Here is a 22361-nt window from a genome sequence, read left to right on the forward strand (position 1 = left end):
AATTTTTTTTAAAAGTACCTAAATACATATTTCCTCTAACAGACTGAAACAAACCCTGAAGAGCCCTTTCCATTCTGTTAGGTAAATAATGAATATTTTCCATCAATGCGTTCCTCTTTCTTCTAAATCAGATAAAAGCTAAGAAATTAAATGAGAGAGTAAACTATGTTTGTAGCATTTATGGACCAGATTCTGAACTCATTAACACAGTTGTGAATCTGGAGGAATTACGCTGATTTCAGTAGAATTACACCAGAGTAAATGAGATTGGGATCTGGCCTCGCCAATCTATCTTAAGCCAGCAAAGTGCAGGAAAGCTGGCATTAAGGCGGATGCATTAGCTTATACTCTTGTAAGCAGAATATACAGAATAAAATCAGCTTTATCTTTCATCATGATGTTTGAGAAGTCTGTGGTATAGAACTACACCAAGTCAGATCATCAATGTTATTTAAAGATGTTCGATGCAATTTAACCTATTGAAATCTATACATAAAAAGTGCTGTTTAACAGTTAGATATTATTATTATTATATATGAAATGGATTTGACACACTGTAGCTTGGGAGTTAATTTGGTTTTGTTTCTTATATCTGCTTGTTGCTTGAAATATAGCCAGACAAACTTCCTCTTTTATTATCTGATTTGCATCAAGTTATGAGAAAGTAAGCCTAGTGCTAGCTTTATTGTGACACACAAGGAATTAGTGGATTTCTTCATCCAACGTTAGCAACTTGGCTATATGCTAAGATTTATATTGCACAGTGAGGGACATTACTGTGTCGAGCTGAGCTATAGGGTTATCTGCCTCATTACGCATCAGAATTTTCCTGCCAAGCTGCTCATATTTTTCCAAGCAAGCCTCAACTACGAGGGAGGTCTGACACACTACTCCCTTCCCACTACCCTTGTTTTCAAACACACAATAGTTTGGCATGTATCCAGTCACAGCCAGGTGATTTTTGACCTTTCGCCTTTTATTATCTGGTATCACTGAGGGACCACAGATGAACTCAATAAAGAAAGAGAGAAGAAGAAAGAAAATTAGCTTCTTCTTTGCCTTCACATTAACCTGATATCTTATCCTGTTTGTATGCCATGTTTTTGTGCAGGTGAAGTTTTGTCCTGGTGGAATTGCGGTTCTAGTATTATCTCCAATAAAAGGCAGGCTCTTTCATTAAAAACAATTGCTATTTCCAAACAGGAGCTGGTTCCTCAATTCCAGACATTCTTGCTGTAAAACATTCAGCTGAGAAGAGCAGATTGTTCCTGCTGAAAATGAATGGAATCTGGCAGGAAAACCTCATGTTTTTCCAATCCTAGTTTTTACAAAGAAAACACTGGGATCTTGTTGAAAAATTGCATTTGTTTTGGTGGACACATTTTTGTTCCTCACTTGAATGAATTCCAACTAGATGATACCAACTTTTATCCATCTATCAATAAATAACTCTTTTATTACAATCTCTCATTACATTTGAGATAATGTCATGTTAGGAAAGGTATAAACAGTTATGTTATAAAAACAACAATTTACACAGATAGATTTAAAATTTGAAAAACAGCTTTCCCCAGTAAGCCCTCAAAAGAAAGGTAATGAGAAAAATACTATATGATTAACAGCCAAACTCACAATAAATATCACAAAGAGAGAGAGGCCAAGGTGAGTGGACACAGCCCACTAAAGTTATAAAGAAACAAAATACAAAGGTCACCACATTGAATATCTACATGGTCTCTGCAGTTCCATAATGACTGACTTCATTTAGCTCAAGTAGAAAAGATGATGGGGCAGATTCACTCAGCCTTGTGACTAGAGGTATAAATTACACTTCTTTCCACTAGCTGATCTCCCTCCACCCTAAGGGATATTCATCCCAAAGAGGGAAGATGGTGATATGGTATATTTAGCTATAAAACTGATGCTTTTAAGCTTCACTGTACTGCACCTTTAAAGCCCTATGGGCTCTCCACATGTGCAGAGTTCAGTAGCCATTTTGCACACAGTGTATAGCACCCTCTGTTGGCTCCCAATCTATTTTTGCTGCCAATTCAAGACCTTGATTCTGACTGCATGTCTAATCAATCCATCACCTTTTATCCAGAACAAAAGTTATTTTAAAAACAAAAGAAATATATCAATAAAGTTAACACTCCGCCACGTATGTCCCCTCAGTCTCTGAAGCAAAGAATTCATATTCTCATCAGTCCCATTATGTGAGGGCCATGATTCCATTGCTTCAAATGCCAATAAGCTACAAAACATAGAACTATACATTTTTATGGTAAAAATTATTCTGATGCCTATTTTGAAAACAGAGCAGAGAAAGTTTCTGTTTCCGCTGGATGAGATTTTTCCTATTCTGCTTCCTTAACATAATTTAAAAACAGAAAGTGAATAAAAAGCATCAGCAGGCTTCTTACAAGGATTCAGCTGTTAAATCCTTATTGTTATATTTGCTTTGAAGTCAGGGGGGAAAAAAATTTGGTTTGCCAACATATAATTAAAAAAAATGAAGGCACTTTCTGCAAATAAACACGATGCAACAGAAAAGCTGGCGCTAAAGTGAAATGAAGTCTGCGCATTACAAAATGAAATTATTTTAAAAGTTAAATTGTATCATACGTAATCATTCATAGAAATATATATATAAAGAACCCAAGATTTCTTTCATGGGCAATCTTGTTAAGAAAGACACTGATCATTGGTACCACATTCTATCCAGAAAGCCTTATTGTAAGCTTGTTAATAGAATGCCCTCTGGGACTATACACACTTCACACATGGATACGCAGCATTAAAAGAAAGAACATTTTGTCTTTCAAGAGATGCAGAAGAAAATGGGGTAAATCACTTTGCATAAAATACAGTTGGGTCCAGATACAATATAGTCATGCACTGAAGAAGAATAACTTCCATCACTTGCGTGCTGATGAGCTTGGATTTCTGAGCAATTTGCACAAGAAAAGGCCTATGATGCATATTACTTACATGGGGAAAATGTTTTGTCATTAAAGAAAACAAGGCACAACTTCTGGCCTGAGCTATGGCCCTTTAGTGTCATTCCAGTGGGTTCTTTCTCTTTCCTATTTGCTTATTTTTGTCATTTTTTACAATATAAAGTGAACAAATGCAAAATATTATTATATGACATGATGACTGTGGCTTTATAATTACTATGCCACACAGCTCCATCCCTAACTTGGCAGGACCATTTCTATATCTATGGGTAATCAAGTAGATGGGTACCATGCTCATTCAGCTCTTGCCAACAAAGAATGTCAATTAGTGCCAGCTGTGACAGAAGTTTCTGAAGCGAGATCACTAACACCAGCAACTCATTGCACATAAGCCACCAAATAGCCACAAGGCAATCTCTTTTTATCTGGTGACCTAGAGGTGAAAGACTTGTAAATTCCTTAAGCCACTCACTCTCCTGAGCAGAGACTTTGAGGCTTTGATACCACTGAAGTCTCCCCCATCCAGGAAAACAGACTCAAACTAGCAGGGCTCAAACTAGAATGCTTGAAGTAGTATGGCTACTGCAGCTCAGCTTCACCTCTAGCTGAAGCGCCACGTAAAGCACACCACGTATACCTATTCTGTGTTTCAGCTGTGCTACTAGGTATGAATGGTTAACCAGGAACATCAGAGGGAGGTTATATTTGCACATTGTAAATAATGAGACAGACCTTGAAAATGTACTATGTCTTTTTACAGCTACTGTACGAGCCACAAACTCAAATGAAAACAACTCATGAAAATAAAGTGAAAAATAGATCATTACATTAATCTTCTGTCACAGTTCAGGACAACTGCACCTGTATTTCTCCTCTGTGATCCACTAATGGCACCATCCTTAGGCTTCCAGCTCCCCAGCCATCTCCTCTAGTGGGCAGAGTCACACATCTCTCCCCATCCTGACTAGGGTATTTCCAGGCTGCACAGTACCCTTCCTCCACTGCGAATTCTCCTGTAAGTCAGATTGCCTCAGAAAAGCCTGCTTTGTCTTCTTTCCTCAGAGGCTATGAACAGCATAATGTTCTGCTGTTAAGTTACCACACAGCTCATTCTAAGCAAGCACACATATTCTTAAGGTAAAAGCATTATAGAAAAAACATTGAAAACAATCAAAGAACCTACTTGCATGCTAATAAGCTTACCACATGTCACCCCACCTTCAACAAGGGCTCTGGTAGGTAAACAGCCTTTCAACCCCAGCAAGAGGTTTTTCCGTGGTCCCAAGTTTATAACTGCTTTGGCTCAGAACAAACAATCCTATGACTCTGAAAGTCACTCCCTTTATACAGTTTGGACCTCTTGCCCTCATGTAACAGGCAATCAGCCCACAAAGTCACCTCCTCAGGACAACGCTTCAGAAGGCTGAGTTAAAATTGCATACACCTATTCCTAGAGATTTCTTGGGAAACCAGCTTAAAATTTAAAAGTTCATATTGTTTCAAATAGTCCTTTGAAGCTCATAACACTTCCCAGGGTTTACATCAGTCAGTTCTTCTCCCTAAAGATGTTACATACAACCCCACAATAATACACAAACATTTGCATTCTTAATGGAACAAATATCTAAGAAACTTAAACATAATTCAGTAAAGTTTGCCCAAGATACTGCAGGAAATTGCCATTCTGTCACAGCTTCAGTTAAGCCCTAGTCAAAAATAACCAAGTCTTAATATATGTCCAGAGTGCATGGAATCTGATTTAAGAAATTAGGATGCTTACAAATCCAAAAATGCATTTAAAATTTTTTCTCAACCTAATCTCCGGAATTGATCTGGTATCTAGAATCCAGGCCTGATTGATGGATGTCACCAAATGAACCAATATATAAATGCAAAGAATGTAAGTATAGTCTCATTGCTATGAGTCAGAAGATCAAAGTTTGTTTCATATTAAAATAAACCAGAAATCGGACAGCACAATTGATTGTGAAAATGCTGCATGGATTTTTAGTACAAAGAGTTCCATGCTAGTAATGGATGCATGTAAATGTGTACATATGTAAAACAGGTATTAAAGGTGCTGTGTAAATACGTATCATGTAATGTAAACAACTATACTGAAAAACCACAGTGCATATAACAAAGTTTGCATTTGGCTAAGTTGTCCTTAGTAGGGCAGTTCACCATTTACTCTAACTAGAGAATGCCCCTCTCTTACCCAGCAACCCAGGGACGAGAGCAAAATGAAATAAAGGGGGCATCTCAGATATGTTGAGAGAAGGAAGGAGCCTGACCTCAAACTGTGGAGCCAATGCTCTGCAAGTAATTCAGTCCTAGACATTGGTTCAAACAAACACTTTGCAGCGTGGGCCATAGGCGCCGAGTTTCTAATTTGTTGGATGTGTTTCCCCCCGGCTCCATCCAGGCCCTGTCCCCGCTCCATCCCTTCCCCCAAGGCCCCACTCCTGCCCTGCTTCTTCGCACTCCTGCTCTACCCCTGCCCTGCCTCTTATCTGCCTCTTCCCCCCCACACACTCCTTCCCTGCCCTGTTCGCCCCCTCCCCAGAGCACTCCAGCCTTGCTCCTCTCCTCTCCCTGCCACAGCCTTCTGATGCTGTGAAACAGCTGATCTGCGGTAGGCACTGGGAGGGAGGGGGAGGTGCTGATCAGTGGGACACACCAGCGGGCAGAAGGAGCTCGGGAGGGGGAGGTTCTGGTAGGGAGGCTGCTGGTGGTTGCTCTGTATCCACCATTTTTTCCCCATCGGTGCTCCAGCTCTACAGCACCCACGGAGTCGGCATCTATGGCTTGGGCCTGTTTCCAGGTCAGAGATTCAGTGTGGATATGCCTCTGCAAGATTGGCAGCTTCTTCCAACCTCTTCGGTCTAGACAGTAAGCTGGGTATCTCAAGTGAAAAAGTTGTCTCATGAGACTTCCACAGCTCCCTGTCTGTTGATGAGTCTGAAATACTGCACTGGGCTCTCTCACTGTAGTTCACTGTTTCCACTTCTGGTTCAAGCGAAAACTAGGAAGTGCAGAGGTGTTTAAAAATGCGGGTTATTATAGTAACGAGAGATGTTAACTGAGTCCATCCACTGCAAGGGCAGCACATAGCCCTCTCAGTACAAGACACAGCAGACAAAAAAACTGTTACAAAGCTAAATCGAAGCCCAAGGGGAACTTGAGAAGAGAATGAGCCTGAGCCTGTACTGTCTGATATGCATGGTCTATTCTGAGGGTGTGACGGACCCAGGAGCACACGTAGGGAATTTATCCTGAGCTCGACCAAGAGCAGAGGCTGAAGTTGTGACTGGCCGTGTGCAAGTTGCACAAAGAGAAGTCAGGCTTCTTGCAACTACTTAAGTGCCAGTCACATTCTTGCCCAATCATAATTACTCTTATTATTAACAATGCTAATATGTTGCCCTTCTATATCATCTTCCATCACAGGTTCTCAGGAGGGCTTTACAAACACTGATGAATGAATTAAGCATCACTTATCTCCCTGCAGCATGACTAAGGATTATCTCAGTTTTACAGGTGGGACTCAGAGGCATAAGGTGGCTAAGTGACTTGCCCCAGGTTGCATAGGAAGTCTGTGGCAGAGCCAGGAACAAACCTCAGATTTCCTAAGTCTCCGTTTTGTGCCTCAACCACAGGATGATCCCTTAAATTCCATTTCCCCTCCCCCCACATAGTCCCCTAGTGTATCTATCACTAATATAAATAAATAAAGATGTTTTCATACCTCCATATTTCCACCTGCCAGGCTGTCTCTCTTCCAGGTGTGTCTCATTTCTCTTCTCACTCTTTGTATGTCAGAGATCCATCCACCACAATGCTAAACACTTACAGAGCAACAACAAAATCCTACAAAACAATAAAGCAGAGGTTACATGGCCAAGAAGACTGATATTTTTATCCATTTCTCAGCAAATCATAAAAGCTGTTCTTGACAAGCCCTTCTTTGTAATACCAGTAATCAGGAGGACACAGTACATACTATTGGCCATAGCCCCTCACTGAAAATACCCTGCAATCTTACACAACAACAAAAGCTCCCACTAGGGCCAATGGATGGCAGAGTAAAAACAGAAACCAAACGCTTCAGATTGCACAAATTACAAAGGTAGAAGAACTGAAAGCAGCATGCCACTAAAAGCCATCTGCCATCTTGGCCCGCCCATGTGTCCCTTCTCCCAGCAGTGTTTTATATTAGTAATGATGTCTCTGTATTATGTATGACAGTGTCTCTGCTGCTTTGAGCAGGCAATAATACAGCTCCTTCACATGGCATATGCACACTTAGCTTGGGAAGCAAAAGCTTCTAGTTCATATATTGAGGCAACTCTCTCTTTCCGTATATAGTACAACTGCAAGCCAACATTCCTTTGTTTATTCTACATTATCCAAATCAAATATAAATTAGATATTAGACAGAGGAAAGGGCCATGCACATTAATGCCATAGTCTGATTATGCAGGCTCCTGGGACCTAACAAATGTTTTGTTTTCACTTTTTTAATTATGTCATTACTAATTTTAATAAGTGAATGGTTTTCTACCTATAGAAGAGGCTACAGTTTATAAGGCTTCTCCAAGTGAGTTCTGAGAAGGGTTTTAAAGTAGGAGAAGGCTGAGGAAGGGAGTTCCAGCCACGGGGGCAGTATGAAAGAAGGAAATGGGGTGGAGGTGAGAAGACACTAAGTTCGCTTCCCAGCTAACAGCACAGGCTGAAAAAAGAAGGCAGAGGAGAGCCAAGGGAGACCAGAGCAGAGATGAAAGAGGGAGCTAGGTGGCGGAGGTTCTTAATGGTGAGAACAAAGCACATGAACAGAATTAGGATGAGAATAAAGAGACAGTGACGGGATGTTAAGAGGGGCTGGTTCAGGTGAGGCAGATGATTTTTGCAGCAGAATCTGGTAAGGACTGGAGGGGAAAGAGGTGAGTTTGGGGGAAGTTGGCGGAGAAGAACATTTGTAAATTGTACAAGTATGTAACCCACATCTGCAGTTTGCCAGCTTCTGAAACTTCGGACTGACCCTCTAGGGGGTTCTACCCTATGAGCGACCTACAACAATAATGGCAACCAGAGCCATCTGTCACCATTTCCCAGCATGCTTGGTGTCAGGAGCAAGGCAGAATGGACATGAAAACCCTGCTGAAACCAATAGCGAGGCTACTGCATGGGGTGACCTGGACCTGCTCAGCCCTTCAGTGGCAGAGGACAGGCTGAATCAGAGATTTGTTTTCATTTCAGTTTTGAGTTTTGAGTTTGGGACTTGGAGGGAGCTGAGAAAGAAGCAGAGCAGCTCTGGAAGTCTCTGCTTAACTCCAACTCCCCACAAAGGGATCCCCAACTGCTGTGGGATCTAGTGCATGGGTCAGGCACTTCTAGCCCTGCAGAGACTAACATCCAGAGTGGCAGAGATCCAACCTGATGCCAGCTACTGAAAGCCAGCCAAGACCTCTGCAGGACTCCAGACCAGGCAGACAGGAGAGCACTCTGCCCCACCCAAGGGCAAAGATACTGTAAAAGAACCTGCTTTTTTTTTCTTTGTTTAAGCCAGCAAAGGTTCACAGCACTGCAGCACTCGTCTCCAGATTCATCCTCAGCATACCATCTGCCTGGGAAGGTGCTAAGGAGAGAGCTGGTGGTTGGGAAGAGTTATGAGTGTTGGGGGATGGGAAATTTGTTGATGTGTTAGTACTTATTAGTTAGCCATAGGCTTTCCTTCCCCCGGTCCTATTTCCTTGCTCCCAATAAAGTCCTCTTTGTATTATATTGTTGTTTTTGGATGTGTGCTTTCTTTGCTGGGGTTTGTGTTGAGGTACTTTATTGTTTCTTGTTTTGTACTTGGTTTTATACTCCTTGCCAGCAATGGCAGCATAATTCATTTTCCCAAGGGATAGCACCCCAGGCACAGTGGAGAGTCACCCTGGGTGGAGACAGCAGCTGTCATTAGAATGACCCCAGGACCCATCCATGTGAGGAGAGGGGAGAAGCCATTCCAAGTGGCAAGCACCAGGGAGGAATCCTGAGCTTCACCTCAGGGATGGGGTTACAAGTACATATATGTATTGCAGAGCATTCACAAAATACTCTACATCTTCCACTTACAGTGGATCCCACTTTGATACAGCATGGCTATAAAATCATTATCGCTGGAGTACAATGGATGTCTCCACATTCCATGGTGCTTGGGGTTCCAAGAGTCTATAGGGACTACAGTCTGTAGGGACTTATTTAGTAGGTGACCACATATATCTTTGGTTATTTGACACCCGAAGATGCTATGCTCCACAGAGTGCACTTCCCCAGCCATTAAAGCAATTGCTCCATCAGCAGTTACAGGCAAGTCACTGAGCCTCCCTACACTTTGTAATATGGAAACATCTACCTACCTTATCTACAAATGATGTTTGTTAGGCTTAATTCACTCATGTTTGTCATGTGCTTTGAGCTCCTTAGAAGAAAGGTGCAATTAAAAAAATGTGCAGAGAGTTGACATTTATTGATCACCACAATCTAGTGTTTCTTCAAACTCCAACTCAAGAGGGACTGGATTCAGGCAGTTGGCAACATCATTATCATAATGGCTACATCATGGCACAGAGGTGCCCAGTTCTTAAGGGTGCAGGAAGCTCAGGAGTTGTTATATAAAAAGGACTGGCAGCACAAGGCAACATGCTTATGCCAGATCAACTGCTCGGCTAAAGATATGTTTCCAAATCCAGCAGTTGCCTCATGTCTAGGTTTTAGGCTGCCCATCAAAATAAACAAAAAGAAAAAAAGCCTTTTGTTGCTCTCATTCACTGCTGTACCAGGGTGCAAATGAGACTCCTGCACTGAATTACAATTGGAGCATTTCCTCCATTAGGGTATATCTACAATACGGGATTACTCTGATTTTACAGAATTCGATTTTTGGCAACAGATTGTATAAAGTCAAGTGCATGTGGCCACACTAAGCACACTAATTCGGTGATGTGTGCCCATAGTACTGAGGCTAGCGTCAACTTCCGGAGTGTTGCACTGTGGGTAGCTATCCCATAATTAGTGCAGTCTCCCCCACCCATTGGAATTCTGAGTTGAGATCCTAATGCCTGATGGGGCAAAAACATTGTCGCGAGTGGTTCTGGGTACATGTCAGGCCCCCCTCTCCCTCCCTCCCTCCGTGAAAGCAATGGCAGACAACCGTTTCACGCCTTTTTTCCTAGGTTACCTGTGCAGGTGCCATACCACGGCAAGCATGGAGCCCGCACAGCTGTCACTGTAAGTTTCCTCGGTGCTGGCAGACATGGGACTGTATTGCTACACAGCAGCAGCTCATTGCCTTTTGGCAGCAGATGGTGCATTAGGACTGAAAGCCATTGTCATCATACAGAGATGGGAGTGACTCAGCCAGGTCATTTCCCATTTTCTGCTGAGCACCCAGGAGATGTTTAGGGCTAGCAGTCATAATGCAGCATCTTCTGCTAAGCACCCAGGAGATGACGATGGCTAGCAGTCATACTGCACCATCTGCTGCCAGCCTAAGATCTAAAAGATAGATGGAGTGGATCAAAACAAGAAATAGACCAGATTTGTTTTGTATTCATTTGATCCCCCTCCCTCCGTGAAATCAACAGCCTGCTAAACCCAGGCTTTTGAGTTCAATCCTTGAGGGGGCCATTCTGTGTGACAGTTGTTTGTGTTTCTCCTTGATGCAAAGCCTCCGCCTTTGTGGATTTTAATTCCCTGTAAGCCATGTCGTCAGTCACCCCTCCCTCCGTCAGAGCAACAGCAGACAATCGTTTCACGCCTTTTTTCAGTACAGACACCATACCACGGCAAGCATGGAGCCCGTGCAGCAAAATGCAGCAGTCAAGAACATTGTAAGCACCTCACGCATTATCGTGCAGTTTATGTTGAACCAGAACCTGGAAAACCAAGTGAGGAGGAGGCGACGGCAGTGCAACGACGAGAGTGATGAGAACATCATTGCATCTTGCCTCCTCTGATCTTCCTGCCAGCACATCTCATTTCGAGCATCCCTCCTGTCCTCACATTCATCCCTTCTGTCCTCATGTTCATCCCTCCTGTCCTCACGTTCATTGGCTGCTTTCCTGTACTGTGATATTCTGTCCTTCCACTCATTCAGATGAGCTCTTTCATTGCAGGTTGACTGCATGATCTCAGTGAACATTTAATCTCGCGTGCAGTTTTTTTGCCACCTTATCTGAGATAGCCTTCAGGACAGAGGAAGGAGGCTTGAAAAATTTGCAGCTGTGGGAGGGAGGGAAAAAATGGCGGGGGGAGTATTTAAAAAATATATTTTACAGGACAATGGATATACTCTTTGACGATGAACAACACTATTCACATTATATAGCACATGTGATTTCGGTACAAGGTCGCATTTTGCATCTTAATATTGAGTGCCTGCGGCTTTGGTGTTAGAGATCACAGATGCAGGGCCGGGCAACAGAATTCGGCTTGCATGTGGCCATGGTAAGTCACTGTCTTTCAGCTTCTGCAACCTTCATAAAAGCACTGCCCTCCTTTCCCATTCCAAGCAAAGCTCGTTGAGTGCTGCAGTTTTCATGTTAACTTGCAGCAGCAGAAACCAAAGTAACCCCCCCTCCTCCAATTCTCTGGGATGATCAATTTACCCCTCCCCCCCACAGTGTGGCTGGTTTCAGGGAAGATCCCTGCTAGCCAAATGTGAACAGCTCAGTGCCAATCCCCCACCGCTTGGCTAACTGCGGAGAGGATTTCTTTTCAGCCACAGGCAAACAGCCCAGTAGGAACGGCCACCTTTGAATGTCCCCTTAATTAAATTCCCGTATTTCAACCAGGTTACCATAAATGATATCACTCTCCTGAGGATAACACAGTGAGATAAAGAACGGATATTGCTTGAATGCCAGCAAACACCGGGACCATACGCTGCCAGGCTTTGCCATGCAATGATATCAGATTACTTGCCACTAGCATGGCATGGTCAAGTGTCCTACCATGGAAGATGGAATAAGGCTGACCTCCCCAAACCTTCTGCAAAGGCTTTTTGAATACCTCCAGGAAAGCTTCATGGAGATGTCCCCGGATGATTTCCGCTCCATCCCCAGGCACGTTAACAGACTTTTCCAGTAGCTGTACTGGCTGCAAATGCATCCCATGTCCTCAGGGCAAATTAATCATTAAAAAATGCTTGCTTTTAAACCATGTTTTATATTTACAAGGGTACACTCACCAGAGGTCCCTTCTCTGGCTTCATGGTCTAGGATACCACCTTGGGAGGGTTAGGAGGCTATTTCAGTCAGGCTGAGGAAAAGATCCTGGCTGTTGGGGAGAATGGTGTGCTGTGTGATCTCCGCAAGCTCATCTTCCTTCTCCTCCTCATCTTCCCCATCCACAAAATCCTCAGGCATGGCTGAGATTATCCCCTCCTCGGAATCCATGGTTAGGGGTGGGGTAGTGGTGGCGGCCTCCCTTAGAATTGCATGTAGCTCAGCGTAGAAGCGGCACGTCTTTGGTTCTGTCCTGGAGCATCGGTTTGCTTCCTTGGCTTTCTGATACGCTTGTCTGAGCTCCTTAACTTTCATATGGCACTGTAGTGAGTCCCAGCTGTGGCCTCTCTCCATCATGCCCTTGGAGATTTTTTCAAATGTTTTGGCATTTCGTCTTTTGGAACGTAGTTCTGCTACCACGGAATCATCTCCCCATACAGTGATCAGATGCAGTACCTCCTGTACTATAGTGTAAATGATTGATAGATTAGCTAGACGGGTTAGGATGGGTTGATTTTCTTGATGCTTGTGCCAAGACAGAGAATGGTCAGGGTGAACTAGAGGTTTCTAGTTAGTTCAAATTGAGATTCGAGTTTGAGAAGACAATAAAATTAGTGTGCCTTCTCTTGCCAACCAACCTGATTCATGAGTGCTTGCCAAACATTACATGGTCTGAAAAGTTATATTGCACCAAAATGGGATCCATCATTTTCTCCACATCCACTGGATTTGAGGAAAAGTTCACAGAAAAATGGTGGTAGCATAATCTCCAATTTGAAAGCTTTCTCATCAATGGCAAAACAATATTCTCAGTTTTAGATGCAGCCATGCATTTTGGCAAGTTAAGCTAAATGTGTCCGACTGTAAAGCTATTAATACACCATTTGGATGGTATACATTTAAATATGTGACAGTTAGCATTGCTTCTCACAGGGTACCTCACAAAGTGATTGTACAGTGAAGGGCAGTGGTCCCCAACCTTTTTGTGGCTAGTAGCACATTCATGTTTTCAGAAGAGTGTGGCGGGCACCAACAATTACTCACATAAAGGGCCGGCACCAGGCACCAGTGGAGCAAGCACGTACCTGGGGCAGCACATGCTATGGGATGGCATTCCATCCATTCTGCAGAGTCGGATTATTTTTTATTTTTGTTTTCTTTTTGTTTTGGGGGTTTATTTGTGCCAGTTCTGGGCAGTGCAGAGAGAAGCCGGAGAGAAGCTGGGAGGACAGAGAACACCGGCACCTGCAGCCTGCAGCTCCAGAGTACTCTGTCCCCAGCAGGCTTGGGCCCTGGCTTCTCTTCCCTGCTGGACACTAGGTGGGTCCCACACCTGCCGGGGACAGAACACCGGCACCCGCAGCCTGCAGCCCTGGAGTTCTCTGTCCCTGGCAGGTGCGGGGCCGCAGCTTCTCTCCAGCTTGAGCCGTGGCCCCGCGCCTGCCAGGGACCGAGAACACCAGCTCCTGCAGCCCTGGAGTTCTGTCCCTTGCAGGCGCAGGGCTGTGGCTTCTCTTCCCTGCTGGGCACTAGGCGGGCGCACAAAATGCCCCGGTGGGCGCCATGGTGCCCACAGGCACTGCATTGGGGACCACTGGTGTAGGGGGATTACAAGGTTGTGACATTATCATAGCTGTGATTTTAATGTGGGATTGGGCCTTGTAGAAACAATCTAAAAATTAGGTGTCCTTCTGCTTTCTGCAAAAACTTATCTACCGCTGATATTAAATGGTCAAAGATTGGTCTAACAGAAGTTAATTGTATTGGACACACATTGAGTAAAAATGTCTTAACTGTTGATCAAGGTAAAATAAATGAAATAGCTGAAAAGTAAAGTGGATCTAAGAGATTAATGGGATGATAACTATCTGACAAAATTCATTACACATCTATTTCCTTTTAGTAAATTATTAGAAAATGATGCTGCCTGGCATTGGGAACAGACATAAACAGGTATTTAAGCAGTTTAAAAACACTAATCAACAATTCACCAGCTTCAAAATACTATGAGTTAACTCAGCCTGTTATCTTGTCAGAAAATGCATCTTCAAAAGGATTAGGTGCAATCCATATGCAAGAAGAGCAGCCAGCTGCATTTTAATCAAGATCCATAAACAAAACAGAAAGATCAAGAAGGAGATGTTGGCACTTTATACAGTTGACTTATGCCCAACAACATTTGTTTGAGAGAGGAAAGATACATGCAGGAGCTGATCAGATATTACCTGAAAGTTTGCTTAAACACGCCTTGCTTTCATCACCACATAGAATCCATCACGTGATGCTAAATATGCAAAGATATGATCTCAGTGTGAACTGTAAATTGGGTAAGGAACTGTACAAGTACCCTTAGCAATAAAGCAAACAGATAAATCTTACCTGAAAATGATGCTGACGAATATGAAATTCATGTAGTGGTGCAGAATTCTTATTATTTCAAAATTAGCAGAATTCCAAACCAAAACACAGAGCGGTACAGTTATATATAAACTGTCATTTGTTTTACAAGGAAGGCCGAAAGAAATAACAGAGGTAGGCTTCAAAAATAAGGCCATATTGACCACATAAAGGAGAAATTAGTGAGAACAACCATCATGCTAAATGAAGGAAGACCAGTTGTTCTATAATTTCTGAGAAAAGAAATGCTCACTAAAGTACAGAGCACTCATCTACCTAATGAAAAATGTAAGCAAAGGGCAAGAAACTATGTTCTAGCCTGAGGTGAGTGCTTAGATAACAAAGTAGCTCATTGTGATATATGTAATTGCTTCCAAAGAGCACAGGCAAAATGCAAGGTCATGAAGTCCTAGAAAATTCATGGAAAAGGCTAGTAGGAGATTTAGTTGAAATAGGTTAAAGAATTTACAGCAATTATTACTCATTTCATGGATGTTCCAAAACTAACACGTGAAGTATAATGGCTATTATCCACATCGGGTTATTCTATATAGGTTCTTACACCATACTCATCACTTCTAGTAGTTCATTGAGCAATGTGATTAAACATCTGTCACATGCTTGTACACTTACCCTCTCACGTCATGAAAACCAGGGAATACCTGAGATTCTGATTTATGAAAATAGGTCACAATTCTCAATGGCAGAATTTCAGGAATTCATTAAGACTTACTCGTCTGAGCATGTCACCTCCAAAGCAAAATACACACAGAGTAATCAGGTGACAGAAGCATTCAGACAGTTCAATGGCTCCTAAAAGTAACTGAAAGAAAAGAAAATACTGGGCTTGAGCCCTCTTTTCATTTATGTGAAAGGACTTCCCTGCCACACACACACTTCAGAGGAAAAAAGGGTGGGGGAAGGCTTGGGGAGGTTTCTTCTTGTCTTTTAATTTTAGAAATTCAGATCCTGTCTGGAATGGAAGACTCTGACTCTTGAAGTGCTACTCAAATAACATCATCATAAGAGCTGGGAGAGAGAGCTGAGCAATTGAGAGGGAAAGAATATTTTAGTTAGACTGCCTAAAATTACAGTTTTATTTGGGCTTTATTAACTACAATGACTAATTAGCATGTTGAAAAAAAGGAAATTTTTGTTACTCCTATTCTTCTTTAATTGAAAAATTGGCAATATACATGCCCTTGAGACTCCCAACAAATACTCCAGCAAAGCCAGGGAAGAGCAGAGTTGACAGCCTTGATATTTATGAAGGCAAAAAACAAGCAGAAAAAAATTCCCCCACTTTCCAGGCCTTCTCTTATACATCACAGAAAAGCAACAAATCTAGCTCACAGAGAGATGAAGAGAACGAATTTGCATGTTGAGGAGGTTAAATGCTAGATATTGTATTAGAAATTTGTGTTGCACAAAGCAAAATAGAAAACCCACAGAAGCTATTGCGCAACAATGATTTCGGTTTTGCTTTGAAAAAAGAATCGTTTTCCTGGAGATCCCATATGTCTTATGAAAATGCATAGTATAGAGAGCACTAAAGGATTCCCAAAGTTCAACAGCACTCTAACATACAGTAGGTCCACACCACAGCTTCTACAAACGGAGAATGTTGGGCATGCACATTTCTGCCATCTTCTGAAAAGAGATACAATACTCCCAGAGTGCTAAACCCTCCAGACATCAGTCTCTTCCTCAATACTGATAGGCATTGGAGAAAACATAAGGAATAAATGGAACTGCCTGCCTCAAATTCAGGAGCATTTAAAAGAAGGCCTCCTTTCCCTCTTCTGCTTGAAAGCATAGGATCACAGAATATAAACATTAAAACAGAGAGAGATATTGTCTGTAAAAGGAGGTTTACAGAAGAGATACCTAGTTGAGAGAGAGCTATGTTTTAACTACAAGATTAATGCCCCAGTTGTGGGGATTCCACCGGGAGGCAGGGGCATGGCGTATTTCTTGGAAACAAAATCAACATTTCTACATCAATGAGTTATGAGCTGCCATTGCAACCTCTATGTATTGATCCTCATAAACAGCAGCAGCTACTATATCTGCTACCACGAAGCTTTATAAAATCCTGTTCATCCAGCAAAATGCACTTTTAAAAAAAATGAAAGACAGAAAATTAAAACTTTGTCTCATTTTCCAGCCCATTGGAGAACCTCATTTATGATCAGTGGAGAAAAGGGTCCCACTAAAATAAACTAAGCACTGAAAATAATGGAAGATCCCCTTGTAGGGATGAGACGATATTGCTATTATTTATATCATAGTAACACCAAGGAGGCCTCAGTCAGACACTAGGTGTGTTAGGCACTGCACACTCACAAAATGATATACAGTCTCTGCCCCAAAAGTGTACATTCCAAGTGTAAGTCCTATGGCCTGAAGTTTTAGAGCAGTGTTTCTCAAGCTTGGGACGCCGCTTGTGTAGGAAAAGCCCCTGGCAGGCCAGGCAGGTTTGTTTACCTGCCCTGTCTGCAGGTCCGGCCAATTGCGGCTCCCACCGGCTGTCGTTCGCTGCTCCAGGCCAATGGGAGCTGCTGGAAGTGGTGGCCAGCACATCCCTTGGCCCGCGCAGCTTCCAGCAGCTCTTTGTAACATTCCCAGCCAATGGGAAATATGGAGAAAGTACGGTGCGGACAGAGAGAGCTTCTTTTGCATAAACTTTCTAACCAGAATTCCTGGAGTTACCACAACTGTACACAAACTCAGAATTGGTTGGGTGTAGTGGAACTGACCGGGAAAAAGGGTAATGTGTTCCTGCCTTGAGACAAAGACTCTGCTCAGAGTTCCTGTATGTTTCTGGTTCCCCTTCAGTGAGGATCCTGAGCTGTTGAGAAAACTCTGACAGAACATAGTGAAACAAGGGCTCTTTGTTGAAGCTGTAGATAACAGCAGCAGAGTTGGGTGAATTCTGGTGAGGTCCTGCCTACCTATTTGTTATATACAGCTGAAAACACTCTACCTGGGTTAGGTGGTGGAGCCTCAGTATAGAATCAAAGAGCATTTCCCTAGAGGCCAGAAATAGGCCTGCCTGAGCGCACCTTATGACTCTGGCACTGTGCTACGCACTGACACCAAATTGTGGATGTAGGTTGGGGGGACATTGGCTTATTGGATTTTCACACTGGCAGATGGGAAACAGAGTTAACAGACTACTGCCAAAGTTACTATAGGAGCATGTTTTATTTATCATGCTTAGAGATATATTATGTCTAAGCTTTCCCAGGTTGATGCTGTATTCCCTTTTTTCCCCTAATAAAGTTTTCCTTGATTCAGATACACTCAGAACTTGCAGCCAGGGCCGGCTCCAGGCACCAGCTTATCAAGCAGGTGCTTGGGGCGGCAACTCGAGAGTGGGGCGGCATTTTTAGGTATTCGGCTGCAATTCAGCGGAGAGTCCCTCACTCCCGCTCCGAACGAAAGACCTCCTGCTGAATTGCCGCAGATCGCGATCATGGCTTTTATTTATTTATTTATTTTTTTGTGGCTGCTTGGGGCGGCAAAACCCCTGGAGCTGGCTCTGTTTGCAGCTGGGGAAGTATTGCTTAGTAAGTATACCCAAGTGGGGGCTTGAGCTGGAGGTGTTTGTTAGGTTTAAGAGGGACCCCTAGTTGTTTGAGCATAGCCCTCACAGCTGCTACCACCACCTGGCGAAAGGGTTCTACAAGTACATGACAAGAAACACTGGGTGGAAACGACAGACATCCAGGGAAAGCATCAGAGAAGAGGAAGATTATAGGTAGTGCACTCTCTGTAACCCATTCAGACCTTAAGACTCTGCTGAGACAGCTAACAAGGATAGTTTCTATGGTGTGGACTGTTCTCCACTGGGAACTGAGCTGAGTGAGATCATCAACATATTTCACATAGACGCCCTGAAACTCACTGAGTGGTAAATGACTAAGTCACAATTGATTTAGAGTGCACCTAGAAGGGATGTAAATAGTGTCAGTTACACAGTGATGAATGGGCAAAAGGGAGTGGGAGGGTGAGTTGGTAGAAGGTAAAGCAACTCCCAGGAGGTTGTAAGATACAAGCAGGACCTCTCTGCTTTGATTTAAACCTTGATTAATTGCCTTTTCTACACTCTTGTCCTTCTAATCCCTTGGTCAGCAACATCCATCTCTTTTCCTTTGCTGGCATCCAACACACATTCTCTCTGAATTTGGCCCCAGGATGGATCCAAACCAGTGACCAAGAAGTGAAATGCTTCTAATTGTATTACTGATACTGAGAGCCACTTAATCCCATTTCCTTTAATTTGCCTAAAATGCAGAAAATATAGGAAGGATGAAATCAAAAGTGGGAATTACACCCCCTTATCTTGCTCGTGAGTTTGTTTTGTCAAGACAAACTTCACAGGTTGATTTTTCATGTTCTTGAGTTATGCTATGGAAGCAGCTCGAAGGAGAACTAGAAGCCTGTACTATTTACAGTAATAGAAATTAGCTTGCAGTTCTAAAAAACAAGAGAACTCCACAGAATTACTTTCATTGCTATAGTACCTTTCATCCCAAATGAGCCCAAAGCCAAATATAAACTACACCCAGGAATCACTTCACTCACCACTGAAATGCAGCTGCCTCTGGGGTTGTACACAACATCTCCATGACAATAGTTCATGATAACACTGTAGATGCTTTTGGAAGAATGTGAGGAATATTCTATTCAGTTGAAACTCCAAGGGGAGTCTAGGGTAGACAGAATATAATTACCCTACTTTACAATTGGTCTGAGGTATACACCATACTTCTGAAAAATGCCATGGGATCTTTAATTACCACAACTGGGCAGGACCTAAGGTGACCAGATGTCCCGATTTTATAGGGACAGTCCCAATTTTGGGATCTTTTCCTTATATAGACTCCTATTATCCCCCATCCCAATTTTTCACACTTGCTGTCTGGTCACTCTAGCAGGACCTTATGTCTTATCTGAAAAATATCTCCACCAGCACAATGCCCCCTACATCATGCTGTATCAGTATTGAATCAAAAGGGAGAGAGAGAGAGACTTATTTTGATCATTAACCTGATTTCATCAGCACCCATGAGAAGTTCTTCTTACAAATCTATTCCACAAGGACCAAACAGGCCCAAAGAGCACCCTTCAAGGCAGACTGACTTTTAAAGGAGACATTAGCTGAACTATGGTCTTATATACAAACAGAAATTAAGTCTGTTGTATATTAAATCATCAATATAGGCCTGGACAGTAGTATTCACAGTAGAGGTATGAAGTGAGCTTTCTAGTGTTCTGTTGCAATGTTTTGTGCTTTGTTTGCACCATTATCATATGTATCTGAAATTTGTGGTTTATAACAGTATTTGCAAAGTGCCCATTAGTGTTTGGGAATGTGCAGATACTGGCTATGTTACAGACATAGAACAGGCAGAGTCCCAGGTACAGGACAATAGTAACTAGAAAGGGATAAGGCTGTCCATTTTCCTGCAAGCACAGGATGTAATCTCAAGAGCCATGTGTAGCTGAGGAAAATGGTTCTATCCTAAAATTTTCACTCTTTCATTTTTGGCCCTCAGCTTTTACTTTTCCACAGAATTCAACTAAAATGGTCATTTTGACAACAAAAACGTGAAATTTCACACATTGCCGATTTGGAATGTTGCACTGCAAAGCCAATTGTAACTCAGAATAGGTCCATTCTCTTGGGGATACGGGGGCCCAAGTATACAGAGAAAAACTCCCATATCGTTAGAATGTGTGCATGCAAGGGAAATGGGCTCTTTTTTCAGTTAAGAATGATGTCGGTGCAAAGTCACTTTTCCAAACATTTGGCTTTTGTTTGTGTTACACCCTCCTCTTGCAGTTCAGTAGAAGGCCTGTCAGATATTAAAATGACCCCCACCTGATTTTAGTCAGTAGAAGAAGTTAACCACATAAAACAGGTGCCAGATAGCAAAGAAGCTTGATCTGAGAAATAGCCTCACCACTGTTCTCTAGTTTACAAACAGCAAACCCATTAGCCCTATTATTGGTTCTCTCCTTTGCCATATTCTAGCTCCAAAAGCCACTCTACTTCTCTACATTGTTAGCAGCTTTTATAGCCAAAGATAAGTGTTCAGCACTTCTAATGTCATTGTTGCATCTGTTTTGTCATTTAGCTGCAGCAGGTTGTATTACAATGAGACAATTGATGAAGAATTGGATACAAATATTTTTATTTCAAATAGCAGCTCTCGGACAAGATCTGGAAAACAGAATCAAGCCATATGATTGTAAAAGAAAACAACCTAAACAAGTGGTCATCATGCCACTATTTGTGAATACTCTGTAAATATAAACATTGTAACGGAGTGGAAAAATGTACATTTTTCACTTTAGTCTGGCTTTTTTTTTTTTAATTTATTTGGCCCTTTTCGTTTCACATAAATGCAAACTCAAGCATGGCACATCAACAAACAGGATCATTTCTCTTTTTGTGAAACGCCAAACATTGCATTCCCATTCAGAAAAAGCAACACATACAAAATGCACTGCTAATAACTGAGGCCTTCAAAATGAAAAAAGAAAAATCATTTCTATTATGCTCTGTAATACATTTGCCATGAACATGGTTCATTTGTAATTATACTTAGCTAAGAAATGTCCCTTTATTTTCATAATTTCCTGAAGATGTAGAGGCAGAGGAAGAATGCTTATGACCGAATTCCTGATGGAAAGGAGAAGAGCTTAAGTGCTTTCTACAAGAGGCAGAAAACTCTTCTTAATGTAATCCTGGCAGAAATGTCCCTTGACTTCAGGGAAACGAGCATTCTTTTAATTTTACTAACATTTTCTAAAATACTGATCTGTGTTATGAAGTTCTTCTGAGAAAGCACAAGAAATTTGATTAATCATATTAGAGACATGAGAACTGGAAGGTAGCCTCAAAAAAATAAGTACTGAAAAATACAGATGAAGAATATAAAATTAGGTAGAACTGTATAGAGAGGTAGATTCTTTGCAGGCCTCTAGATTCTGCACTTTTATATCACTGAAACATTTGGCCTATCAATATATTTTGCCTATTATGCCAGGCAAGGCTCCGACTCCACAGGAGAATAGCACTGTAGATCTCTGCAGGAATATAAGACTTTTTTTCACCAAGTAAAACGTTCCCTAACTCTGCAAGGGAGGTTGGCAGTAGATCTCAAACTCTGGCCTGTCTTTTTAATATCCCCACAATAGCTCAGTTGGATTGAGACCAGCTGTTGGTACATTACCATTTGTAAATGCTTAAAGCGACTACTCCTTGTTTTCTTGGCAACATTTACTGTGGAGGGGGCGAAAAGCCACTTTCATTCAGACATTAAGAATTGCTGGATGCCAGCTTTGGCATACACAAGCCATTGTTTGCACAGCTCTCTTCAACAAGTTCTCAAAAAAATCAACCCTGTAGGGAGGAACTCAGCCCCCAAAACTTTGATTTACACTGTCCATTTAGCCTTTATTTGAAAGAAGACGCATCTCTAGTCCAACTGTTAAGGGCCACAGGTCTTTCTGGGCTTCAGTTTTGCAGACTCCTCCAAAAAATCACCTAGGTGACACTCTCATGCATGATTATAATGACTTCCCTATGTACATCCAAGATTAGCATTTAGAGAGATTGGATCTTTCATTTTACGTGGCCTAAAATCACAGTTTGGGTGGTGGGAGTTTGGGAAAAAGAAACAAAATAATCATGGTTTTACAACAGCAAAAATGCTAC

General features: G+C 42.2%; 1 long non-coding RNA gene across 1 annotated transcript; it reads right to left on the reverse strand.

Moving 5' to 3' along the window:
• Nucleotides 1-10972: 10972 nt before the first annotated feature.
• On the reverse strand, nucleotides 10973-12366 carry LOC142046500 (uncharacterized). The gene is made up of 3 exons (XR_012655443.1): nucleotides 12196-12366; nucleotides 11052-11228; nucleotides 10973-11017 (listed from the first exon to the last, which is right to left on the reverse strand). It is a non-coding gene; the product is annotated as an uncharacterized LOC142046500 (long non-coding RNA).
• Nucleotides 12367-22361: the final 9995 nt, after the last annotated feature.

The sequence above is a fragment of the Chelonoidis abingdonii genome, chromosome 3, assembly GCF_003597395.2.
Source record: "Chelonoidis abingdonii isolate Lonesome George chromosome 3, CheloAbing_2.0, whole genome shotgun sequence".
In the NCBI taxonomy this organism is placed as follows: domain Eukaryota; kingdom Metazoa; phylum Chordata; order Testudines; family Testudinidae; genus Chelonoidis; species Chelonoidis abingdonii.